Source organism: Schistocerca nitens, chromosome 8 (genome assembly GCF_023898315.1).
Source record: "Schistocerca nitens isolate TAMUIC-IGC-003100 chromosome 8, iqSchNite1.1, whole genome shotgun sequence".
Lineage (NCBI taxonomy): Eukaryota > Metazoa > Arthropoda > Insecta > Orthoptera > Acrididae > Schistocerca > Schistocerca nitens.
Window position 1 is genome coordinate 482,666,842 of NC_064621.1, and position 13,493 is coordinate 482,680,334.

The window sequence follows — 13,493 nt, forward strand, 5'->3', positions numbered from 1 at the left end:
CTTTCATTACAGTAAACTTCACTTCCTTCGGAGCAAACCCGCATAAACAGCGAACACAGCAGACCTTCCGGGAAGGAGAAACTAGTCGAAGCACTACGGCTTTAACAAAACAGGGCGCAGAAACCTCAGAAAGAGTCTCTTACCAAAATGTCCGATGAACCGGTAGCAAGATGGCATTCAAAACCTCCACACGCTCGGCGCAGACAGATTTCCAGAATCTCATCGCCACCACAACCAACCCAAAACACAGTGTTCACGGGATCAGAACTGTGTTCTGCAAAAGCCGTTTAGTTTCGGCTCCAGACAGAGGAGGTAAGCCGGCCTCGCACCCCGCAAGTACTCCTTCCGATTCGACCCGCAAATTCTGTCACCTTCGTGCAAGTCAAAGCCCCTCATGCGGAGAAACACCAAAGATCGTGCCCCAATAACACGATCTAGCGATCGATTGATCGATGCGAACCGGCGTGGCTGAGGCAGGTTTAGAATTGTTGAAATGTCCTCGATGGATCTGTTTCTCAGGTGACATCCACTAGTCCACGTTCGAAGTCCACACGTTCTCCTGAATGACTTATTTTGCAGTTACTACTTCTCTACTGACTACACAGTATTTCGCACCACCTTTTATGCTGAGGGGCCCGCCTCTCGTGACATCTAGTGGTTAACTTCGCATTACATAGACACGTCCGGATGCTTTTAATCAGACAGTTTATATGCACAAAGTCGGTTTCCAGTACTTGGACAACATTGCACACAGAACTCAATGCCCCTATCACTACATAGGATCTCATCGCTACCCTCCACACGAAACGCAACACCGCTCCTGGTCACGATCGTGTCACCTATCGCCACCTCCGCGAAGCTCCTGCCTCTTTCCTCTCCACCCTGGCCAGGCTCTACAATGTAGTCCTGTTCACCGGCTACTACCCCGACCAGTGGAAAACCTCCCGTATCCTGATGTTCCTTAAACCCTGTAAACCGCCATCCGCTGTCTCCTCCTACCGTCCCATCAGCCTTACCTCGGTCTTCAGCAAGGTCCTGGAATCCATCCTCACCTGACGCATCCACCAGCAACTCCGCCAGCACCGCCTCCTTCAGATTACCCAGTGTGGCTTTCGGCCGTCCTTCTCTTCCGATGACCTTCTCCTGCATCTCACTCATCTCCTCTCCGAACAGCTTAATTCCCGTCGTTCCGCTATCTTCCTCTCCCTTGACCTTGAACGAGCCTAGGACCGCATATGGCATTCCGGTCTCCTCTTCAAGCTCCAAACCTTCACCCTTCCTATTAACTACGACTGTCTGATCGCCTCCTTTCTTTCCCAACGTCCTTCCTACGTCACCATCCACAACACGGATTCCTACACCTTTTTCCCCTCCGCCGGTGTGCCCCAGGATTCCGTCCTCTCCCCTCCTCTTCTGTACCTCTTGTATACGGCGGACATGCCGCCGCCTTCACCCCCATCCACCTTCTCCAGTACGCCAATGACACCGCCTTCCTTGCCCTTGCCCCCGCCCTGCAGCGCTCCCAACAACTTCTCCAATCCCATCTTGACCGGTTCACCACTTGGTGCAACCAGTGGTTGCTTAAGGCCAATCCCTCCAAAACCCAGGTGATCATCGTAGGCAAAACCACCCCTTCCTTCCGCCTCCTTGATTTCTACATCACCATCTATGGCCATCCTATCGCCCTCATCCCCACCCTCAAGTACCTTGGTGTCACCCTTGACCGTTGCCTCTCCTGGACCCTCCACCTCCGGACGATCCAAGCCAAGGCACGCTCCCACCTCTGTCTCCTCAAACTCCTTTCCGGCTGAACTTGGGGTCTGGACCCCTCCTCCATCCTCCATACCTATAAATCCCTCATTCGCCCTATCCTTTGCTATGCCCACCCTGCCTGGATCTCCTCTCCCCCTACCTTTTACAAATCCCTTCAGATCCTAGAACGCCATGCTCTTTGCCTCGCCTATCGCATCCGTCTCCCCTCGCCCACACGGATCCTGTACGACCTAATTCCCTTCCCCCACCTCCTCCTTTTCCTCGAACGGATACGGATCCTATACACCTCCCGCAAACTCGACCCTCCTCACCCACTGGTCTCTCCCATCCTCTCACGCCCCCGTCCGCTGCCGCACCTGTATTACCATGTCCCATCTGCCCTCCATCTCTCCACTCTCCACACCCTCTCCCAAGGTGGCTTCCGCCAGCTCCCCCTCCATGATGATGCCCTCCTCCCCTCCATCTACCCCTCCTACCAGCTTTGATCCTCCCTCCTTCCTCCTGTGTTTTGTTCCTATGGGCACCCTCTCTCCCTTCTCTCCCTCCTCCCTCTCTCCCCACTCCTCCCCCGGGCTTCCCCTACCCCCATTCCTCCACTCCTCCTCCCGTCTCCTCTGCCATTGGTATCTTTGCTCACCCCTCTCCTTCCCCCTCCCCTCTTGGCAGGTCCCCAGACTCGTACACGCTACGTGGACATTCGCGCGCCGGAGATCATCGCCATCAGTTTCTCGTATGTGTGCCGTCGTGTTTGTGTTAGTGTTCACGTCACACTCCAACGTTCACCTGTGCCGTTGAATCATCAGTGTTTGTGCGCCGTGCCATCGTGTTTCAGTGTAATTTTCGTCCAGTGTGAACGGCTCCGTGTTTTGTATTTCTGTGTCTACTGTTTTTTGCCCGTCACTATATCTATCATGTATCTTCTTCATGTTTTTCTCATTGTCGACTCGAAGGCTGAAGAGCAGCGTAGAATGCTGCTGCCAGCCTACCTATGTATATGTATAAAAATTACAATAAAGGAAAAATCCACGAAGTCATTAGCATAATACCATCAGAACACGACAGCATGTCTTTGTCAAGAAATACGCCATACATGTTTTCTATTTCTGCGTAAAGATACATATGCTGTGGGCCGAACGAAGACTTTGGCAACTCAAGAAATTAGCATTAACGTAGTTAACAGTAGTAGTAACACAAATAATTTTTAAGAGATTTGTATGCTTTGATGTGCACTTAAAACGCGTAACTGATAAATTTACGTCATAATATTGATGACCTTAAAATGGTTGCGGTACTTATACATATCCTTTATTACATCACAGTCACGGAGTCCTTGCATCTACATCTATATCTGCATCATACTCCACAAGCCACCTAGCAGTGTGTGGCGGAGGATACTTCTGGTACCACTAACTTATCCACCCTTCCCTTTCCACTTGCTAATGACTCTCGGTAAGCCTCTGTAGTGTCTCAAACTTCTTGAATTTTCTTGTTGTGGTCATTTCGTGAGATGTATGTGGGAGGAAGTAATATGTTGTCCCACTGTTCCCGGAGAGCGCTCCCTCGAAATTTCGATAGTAAACCTCTGCTTGATGCACAACGATCCTCTTGTAGTGTCTGCCACTGGAGTTTGTTGAGCATCGCTGTACTACTCCTATGACGGAACGCGCCGCTCTTCGTTGGATGTTATCTATCTCTTCTGTCAGTCCTACTTGTTAATGGTCCCACACTGACGAACAACGCTCAAGAATCGGTAGAAGAAGCACCTTGTAAGCCACTTGCTTCGCGGATTAGTAACATTTTCTTAACATTCTTCCTATAGAGCCTATAGATACTGTTTTCGGAAATTTATCATGAATAGTGTAGTTGCGATGTGAAAATTACCGAACTATCAGTTTAATAAGTCACAGCTGCAAAATACTAACTCGAATTCTTTACAGACGAATGGAAAAACTGGTAGAAGCCGACCTCGGGGAAGATCAGTTTAGATTCCGTAGAAATGTTGGAACACGTCAGGCAATACTGACCCCACGACATATCTTAGAAAATAGATTAAAGAAAGGAAAACCTACGTTTCTAGCATTTGTAGACTTAGAGAAAGCTTTTGACAATGTTGACTGGAATACTCTCTTTCAAATTCTGAAGGTTGCAGGGGTAAAATACAGGGCGCGAAAGGCTATTTACAATTTGTACAGAAAGCAGATGGTAGTTATAAGAGTCGAGGGGCATGAAAGGGAAGCAGTGATTCGGAAGGGAGTGAGACAGGGTTGTAGCTTCTCCCCGATGTTATTCAATCTGTATATTGAGCAAGCAGTAAAGGAAACAAAACAAAATTCGGAGCAGGTATTAAAATCCATGGAGAAGAGATAAAAACTTTGAGGTTCGCCGATGACATTGTAATTCTGTCCGAGACAGCAAAGGACTTGGAAGAGCAGTTGAACGGAATGGATAGTGTCTTGAAAAGAGGATATAAGATGAACATCAACAAAATCATAACGAGGATAATGGAATGTAGTCGAATTAAGTCGGGTGATGATGAGGGAATTAGATTAGGAAATGAGACACTTAAAGTAGTAAAGGAGTTTTGCTATTTGGGGAGCAAAATAACTGATGATGGTCGCAGTAGAGAAGATATAAAATCTAGACTGGCAATGGCAAGGAAAGCGTTTCTGAAGAAGAGAAATTTGTTAATATCGAGTATAGATTTAAGTGTGAGGAAGTCGTTTCTGAAAGTATTTACATGGAGTGTAGCCATGTATGGAAGTGAAACGTGGACGATAAATATTTTGGGCAAGAAGAGAATAGAAGCTTTTGAAATGTGGTGCTACAGAATAATGCTGAAGATTAGATGGGTAGATCACATAACTAATGAGGAGGTATTGTATAGAATTGGGGAGAAGAGGAGTTTGTGGCACAACTTGACAAGAAGAAGGGACCGGTTGGTAGGACATGTTCTGAGGTATCAAGGGATCACAAATTTAGCATTGGAGGGCAGCGTGGAGGGTAAAAAGCGTAGAGGGAGACCAAGAGATCAATACACTAAACAGATTCAGAAGGATGTAGGTTGTAGTAAGTACTGGGAGATGAAAAAGCTTGCACAGGATAGAGTAGCATGGAGAGCTGCATCAAACCAGTCTCAGGACTGAAGACCACAACAACAACGACAACAGTGTAGTTGTGCAGTACTGGACTTCTTTTCCTAACTATGCGCAATATGTTACAGTTACTTACGATCATCGTCAACTGCCAGAACGTGTAGCATTCATCACATCTCTTCTGGTCGGACTTCAAATCTATACTGTCTCCTGGCATTGCCTATAGTTACGTGCATCTGTTTTACGCCCCTTCTTGAAAACACTAATGACCTGTACTTTTTTCCAGTCGCTAGGTACCCTTTGCTGTTCCAGTGATGTACTCTAAACTGCTGCAAGAACATAATCTCTGTGAAATCTTGTATACGAGGTGCGACAACGAAGCAATGAGACTGATGTGAAAAAAAATGGTGATTACCGTTTTAGTCAAGTTTAGTGTTGTCTCCTTCAAAGTAGTTTCCTTCTGATTGTACACACTTTTTCCAGCGCATCTGCCATTGATGGTAACATTTCTGGAACTTATCTTCTGTAATATCCTCCAAGACCCTCGTCACAGCTTTTTGAACATCTTGTGTTGTTTGAATATGGTGTCCCTTGACCGCCGTTTTGACTCTTGGAAATAGAAAAAAGTGGCATGGAGCGATATCTGGTGAATAAGATGGCTGTGGTAGCACTGTAATTCGTTTTGAGGTTAAAATTTGCTGTACTGATAGAGCAGTGTGGTATGGCGCATTATTTGATGCAGAATCCAATCATCAGCAATGTTGGCGTGGACACGAAGAATTCTTTTACGACGTCTTTCTAAAATTTCTGTGCAGTAAAATTAGTTAACTGTTTGTCCAGGAGGCACCCATTCTTTATGAACAATTCCCTTGGAATCAAAGAAGCACACGAGCATGCAATTCACTTTTGACTTTGACATGCGAGCTTTTTTTGGTCTGTGTGAGCACCATTGCGAACTTTGGCGTTTTGTCTCTGGATCGTACTGCAAAAACCAAGTTCCTTCACCACTAATAACATGGCTCAACAATTCTGGATTGATTTCCGTTTGCTCTAACAGATCGGCTGCCACATTTTTCCGTGTTTCTCGCTGTTGTTGTGTGAGATTTTTGGGGATCATTTTTGCACAAATCTTACTCATACCAAGATCTTCAGTTATTATTAGACGAACCGTTTCTCGTTTGATGTTGAGTTCTTCTGCAATGATTTTCACGGATAATCTTCAATAAGATCGTACGACTTCACACACCATGGCAAAGTTGACATCCGTCCGTGAGGTTGATGGTCGTCCACTGCGGTCTTCATCTTCAACATTCGTTCTGCCTTCACTAAACACTTTATGCCAACGAAAAACTTGCGGTCTTGCCATAAACTCCTCTCCAAAAGCCTTCTGAAGCTTACCATAAGTTGTCGTCGCGTTTTCACCCAATTTAACGCAAAAAGAAATGGCATACCGTTGTGCAATATCATGCTGTTCCATTTCCGTGATGAAAGACACGTGTTAACTTATTACAACACAACTCATGACTGAGCAGTTGCATCGATGCGCCGCTTCGACTAGAAGCAGCTTATAGACCAAGGTCAAGGATATTGTGTCTACGCAAGCCTGCAGGATTGCCACATCTTGCAAAGAAAATCAGTCTCATTACTTTATTGTCGCACCTCGTATACCTCACCTGGTCCTGACGCCTTTCCACTATTAAGCTACTGCAATTGCTTTTCTATTCCGCGATCGGTTATCTCAGTATCAGCTACTTCGACTTTCGCACTATTATTGGAATGGAAGGACCGTGTAACGATCTTCCGCAGTGAAACAACTTCGGAAGACCGAATTCATTATTTCGGCCTTCTCTCCGCTATCTTTCTTTTCGGTGCCAGTATGGCCACCGAGTAAATGAATACAAGATTTCGAACCGATTACCGATTCTACGAGGGCAGTTCAATAAGTAATGCAGCACATTTTTTTTCTCGGCCAATTTTGGTTGAAAAAACCGGAAATTTCTTGTGGAATATTTTCAAACATTCCCGCTTCGTCTCGTATAGTTTCATTGACTTCCGACGGGTGGCAGCGCTGTACGGAGCTGTTAAAATGGCGTCTGTAACGGATGTGCGTTGCAAACAACGGGCAGTGATCGAGTTTCTTTTGGCGGAAAACCAGGGCATCTCAGATATTCATAGGCGCTTGCAGAATGTCTACGGTGATCTGGCAGTGGACAAAAGCACGGTGAGTCGTTGGGCAAAGCGTGTGTCATCATCGCTGCAAGGTCAAGCAAGACTGATCTCCCGCGTGCGGGCCGGCCGTGCACAGCTGTGACTCCTGCAATGGCGGAGCGTGCGAACACACTCGTTCGAGATTATCGACGGATCACCATCAAACAACTCAGTGCTCAACTTGACATCTCTGTTGGTAGTGCTGTCACAATTGTTCACCAGTTGGGATATTCAAAGGTTTGTTCCCGCTGGGTCCCTCGTTGTCCAACCGAACACCATAAAGAGCAAAGGAGAACCATCTGTGCGGAATTGCTTGCTCGTCATGTGGCTGAGGGTGACAATTTCTTGTCAAAGATTGTTACAGGCGATGAAACATGGGTTCATCACTTCGAACCTGAAACAAAACGGCAATCAATGGAGTGGCGCCACACCCACTCCCCTACCAAGAAAAAGTTTAAAGCCATACCCTCAGCCGGTAAAGTCATGGTTACAGTCTTCTGGGACGCTGAAGGGGTTATTCTGTTCGATGTCCTTCCCCATGGCCAAACGATCAACTCTGAAGTGTATTGTGCTACTCTTCAGAAATTGAAGAAACGACTTCAGAGTGTTCGTAGGCACAAAAATCTGAACGAACTTCTCCTTCTTCATGACAACGCAAGACCTCACACAAGTCTTCGCACCCGAGAGGAGCTCACAAAACTTCAGTGGACTGTTCTTCCTCATGCACCCTACAGCCCCGATCTCGCACCGTCGGATTTCCATATGTTTGGCCCAATGAAGGACGCAATCCGTGGGAGGCACTACGCGAATGATGAAGAAGTTATTGATGCAGTACGACGTTGGCTCCGACATCGACCAGTGGAAAGGTACCGTGCAGGCATACAGGCCCTCATTTCAAGGTGGCGTAAGGCCGTAGCATTGAATGGAGATTACGTTGAAAAATAGTGTTGTGTAGCTAAAAGATTGGGGAATAACCTGGTGTATTTCAATGCTGAATAAAACAACCCCTGTTTCAGAAAAAAAATGTGTTGCATTACTTATTGAACTGCCCTCGTATGTAAGACCAAATGCACTGAGGTGACAAGTCATGAGATAGCCACATGCACTTATATGTACACATGGTGCCAGTATCGTGTACACAGGGTATAAAAGGGCAGTGAGTTGGTGGAGCTGTCATTTGTACTCACGTGATTCATGTGATTACGGCCGCACGGCGGGGATTAACAGACTTTGAACGCATAATGATAGTCGGAGCTAGACACATGGAACATTCCACTTCGGAAATCGTTAGGGAGTTCAATATTCCGAGATCCACAGTGTTAAGAGTGTGCCGAGAACACCAAATTCCACGCATTACTTCTTGCCATGGACAAGACAGTGGCCGACGGCGTACGCTAAGCGAATAGAGCAGCGACGTTTGGGTAGAGGTGTCAGTGCTAACAGACACATTGCGTGAAATGATGACGGAAATCAATTTGGAAGGTACGATGAACGTTTCTGTTACGTCAGTGAGGCGAAATTTGGCGTTAATGGGCTACGGCAGCAGACGGCCGACGCGAGTGCCTTTGCTAACACCACGACATCGCCTGCAGCGCCTCTCTTTGACTCGTTACCGCATCGGTTGGACCCTAGAAGACCGGAAAACCGTAGCCTGGCCAGATGACTCCCGACTGCAGTTGGTAAGAGCTGATAGTAGGGTTCGACTGCCTCGCAGACCCTACGAAGCTATGGACTCAAGTTGTCAACAAGGTACTGTGCAAGCTGGGGTGGACGCATGATGGTGTGGGATATGATTACGTGGAATGGACTGGGCCCTCCGGTCCAACGGAACCGATCATTGACTGCAAATGGTTAATTTCAGCTATTTGAAGACCATTTTGAGCCATTCACGGACTTCATGTTCCCAAACAACGACGGATTTTTTATGGTGACGATGTGGCATGTCACTAGGCCACAGTTGTTCGTGATCGATTTGTAGAACATTCTGGGCAATTCGAGCTAATGGTTTGGCCAGCTAGATCGTCCGACATGAATCCTATCGAACACCAACGGGATATAATCCGGAGGTCATTTCGTACACAAAATCCTGCAGCGGCAACACTTTCACAACTATGGAACGCCCAATATTTCTGCAACGGGCTTCTAATCCCAGGTCGAGTTGCTGCACTACGCCGGGAAAAAGGAGGTCCAACACGATATTATTATTATTATTATCTAGAATTCTGCCTAGTGGCAGGTCCATGTCTTCGTACAGAGAATTTCTGATTCCACTGTTCCCTGTCTTCAGCTTCTTCCTTCAGTCTGTTGTATCTCCTTCCATCTTTCATGTCGTCCAAATAATGAATTCTTCTTCTTCCTCGTCCCGCGTTTCCTCTGAGTTTCCCTTCGATGACACCATGTACGAGTCCCTCGTGTCTAAGTACATGTCCAATCCAGTTTGCCTTTCTCTGAAGAACTGTATGCAGAATACTTCTCTTCTCACCTACTCTTCGCAGTACATCGTCATTTTTTATGCGATCTGTCCTCTTGATCTTTTCCATTCTCCTCCAGCACCACATTTCAAAGCTCTCTAAGTATTTTTTCCTCTTCTTTCTCATGGTCCATGTCTCTGCTCCATACAGTGCAATGCTCCAAATGTAGCACTTTATCAGTTTTTTCCTCAATGCCAAACTCAACTTGCTGGTCAGCAGAGTCCTCTTCTTGTTGAAAGCAGCTTTGGCCATGGCGATTCTTGCTCGGATTTCGTTGGTGCAGTGGACATCCTTTGTGATAAAACTTCCCAGGTACTTAAAGTGATTCATATTTACCAGTTCCCAATTGTCAACAGTTATCTTCAAGTGTTTCTCACGTTTTGATATGCGCATCACTTTTGATTTTTCGATATTGAATTTCCATGTCGTACTTTCTTCCCGTTTCCACCAAATTGTTCATCATGTGTTGCAGCTGTCTCTGATTTTTGGCGAGTACTACCAGGTCGTCTGCATACTTGATGGTGTTGATGAGACGTCCTCCTACTTTGAAGTTTCCGCATCCTTCAAGGCTTCTCTCGCCAGCATTTCTCCATACAGGTTGAAGAGACTTGGCGACAGACGACATCCTTGTCTCACTCCCCTTCCTGTTCGTTTCTCCATAGTTCAGTCATACCTTTACCCTTTGTCCCAGGTACAAGTTCCTTATAAGTCTCCGATCTCTCCAGTTGATTCCTATTTCCTTAAGGATGTTCATCAATACATTCCAACTGACTCTGTCGAAGGCCTTCTGCCAGTCTATAAAACAAGCGCAAGCTTCTTCGTTAACGACCAAAACTCTCTCTGACAATATCCTCATCATGCCAACGGCGTCTCTGGTCTCTTTTCCTTTCCTGAAGCCAAACTGGTCTTCTCCCATCACTTCTTCAATTTTGTTCTTCAACCGTCTATTTAGTATTCTTGCAATGATCTCTGCCACGTGCGATATCAGACTAATTGTTCTATAATCACTACACTTCTTCGCTTGCTTTTTCTTCTCAAGAGTAACCATTGTGACGTCCAAAAAGTCTTCAGGCCATTCTCCAGTTTCATAGATTTTGTTTATGAGTTGTGTCAGAACTTTCAAACTTTCATTTCCGATGTCGTCATCCCCTGAAGCTTTTCCTACTCTTCATGTCCCTTATCGCATTCTCTACTTCCCTTGTCAGTAAACTAGGCCCTTTTCAATCTTCGTCAATAGCTTCCTCTGGCTCTATGTCGATGTCATCTGGGCGATGTTCTGTATTATATAGTATCATATATTAGGAGGTATAATATGGCATTTGTCACCTCAGTGTATGCCGATATGGTTAGAGTTTATCCTCACACTGTCTGAATCTATCAAGAAAGTCAGTTTGACACCCTTGCCCCCTCTTGTCATAAATTTATACGGGCGCCCGTGTTCCAATCTGTCTAGTACGTTTCTAGTGTGAAACATAAGATGGAGCGTACTGACGGTCCTATCAAGAAGTGGGCGCAGACGTTAAAAAGCGGAGCAGCGGCCGGAGGGAAGCGGGCGGCGGTGGCGCCGGCGGGCCGCGGCGCTTCTTGCCGGTGGCCACGCAGGCCAGCAGATAAGAGCATTAGCGGCGCGCCTAATCTGGAGGACCGGGTTATTTGTGGGGCCGCTCTGCCCGGAGTCTGCTCAGCGTCACACCAGCGCCTGCCGCCGCCCCCGCCGCCGCCCCCGCCACCGACCGCCGCCGCCACATTCGCAGCGCTCCGCCAGTCTCGGCACAATCACTGCGCTGCCGCGATCTGCCTTCCAGTTGAGTCCTTCTCGATCTCTGCTCTGCGCATGTCGCTAAAATGTACATTAACTGATCCAAACAAACTTCGCACACTCTGTACATCGGAGAACGTACGAGGGTCAGTCCAAATATGATGGCGCTTGTTTTTTTTTTTTTTTTTTTTCTCCAAATAAAGTTTGTTAGTAGAGAAAGGTGGGAATTTAAGGAGATAGGACCTGGATAATCTGACTAAACCAGAGGTTGTACAGGCTTTCAGGGGGAGCATAAGGGAACAATTGACACGAATGGGGGAAAGAAATACAGTAGAAGAAGAATGGGTAGCTCTGCGGGATGAAGTAGTGAAGGCAGCAGAGGATCAAGTAGGTAAAAAGACGAGGGCTAGTAGAAATCCTTGGGTAACACAAAATATATTTAATTTAATTGATTAAAGGAGGAAATATAAAAATGCAGTAAATGAAGCAGGCGCAAAGGAATACAAACGTCTCAAAAATGAGATCGACGGAAAGTGCAAAATGGCTAAGCAGGGATGGCTAGAGGACAAATGTAAGGATGTAGAGGCTTGTCTCACTAGGGGTAAGATAGATACTGCCTACAGGAAAATTAAACAGACCTTTAGAGAAAAGAGAACGACTTGTATGAATATCAAGAGCTCAGATGGAAACCCAGTTCTAAGCAGAGAAGGGAAAGCAGGGAGATGGAAGGAGTATATAGAGGGTTTATACAAGGGCGATGTACTTGAGGACAATATTATGGAAATGGAAGAGGATGTTGATGAAGATGAAATGGGAGATAAGATACTGCGTGCAGAGTTTGACAGAGCACTGAAAGACCTAAGTCGAAACAAGGCCCTGGGAGTAGACAACATTCCATTATGAAACTTCCTGGCAGATTAAAACTGTGTGCCCGACCGAGACTCGAAGTCGGGATCTTTGCCTTTCGCGGGCAAGTGCTCTACCATCTGAGCTACCGAAGCACGACTCACGCCCGGTACTCACAGCTTTACTTCTGCCAGTATCTCGTCTCCTACCTTCCAAACTTTACAGAAGCTCTCCTGCGAACTGGTAGAGCACTTGCCCGCGAAAGGCAAAGATCCCGAGTTCGAGTCTCGGTCGGGCACACAGTTTTAATCTGCCAGGAAGTTTCATATCAGCGCACACTCCGCTGCAGAGTGAAAATCTCATTCTGGAAACATCCCCTAGGCTGTGGCTAAGCCATGTCTCCGCTATATCCTTTCTTTCAGGAGTGTTAGTTCTGCAGGTTCCCAGGAGAGCTTCTGTAAAGTTTGGAAGGTAGGAGACGAGATACTGGCAGAAGTAAAGCTGTGAGTACCGGGCGTGAGTCGTGCTTCGGGAGCTCAGATGGTAGAGCACTTGCCCGCGAAAGGCAAAGATCCCGAGTTCGAGTCTCGGTCCGGCACACAGTTTTAATCGGCCAGGAAGTTTCATATCAGCGCACACTCCGCTGCAGAGTGAAAATCTCATTCTGGGAACATTCCATTAGAACTACTGACAGCCTTGGGAGAGCCAGTCCTGACAAAACTCTACCATCTGGTGAGCAAGATGTATGAGACAGGCGAAATACCCTCAGACTTCAGGAAGAATATAACAATTCCAATCCCAAAGAAAGCAGGTGTTGACAGATGTGAAAATTACCGAACTATCAGTTTAATAAGTCCCGGCTCCAAAATACTAACACGAATTCTTTACAGACGAATGGAAAAACTGGTAGAAGCCGACCTCGGGGAAGATCAGTTTGGATTCCGTAGAAATATTGGAACACGTGAGGCAATACTGACCCTACGACGTATCTTAGTAGATAGATTAAGGAAAGGCAAACCTACGTTTCTAGAATTTGTAGACTTAGAGAAAGCTTTTGACAATGTTGACTGGAATACTCTCTTTCAAATTCTGAAGGTGGCAGGGGTAAAATACAGGGAGCGAAAAACTATTTACAATTTGTACGGAAATCAGGTGGCAGTTATAAGAGTAGAGGGACATGAAAGGGAAGCAGTGGTTGGGAAGGGAGTGAGACAGGGTTGTAGCCTCTCCCCGATGTTATTCAATCTGTATATTGAGCAAGCAGTAAAGAAAACAAAAGAAAAATTCGGAGTAAGTATTAAAATCCATGGAAAAGGAATAAAAACTTTGAGGTTCGCCGATGAC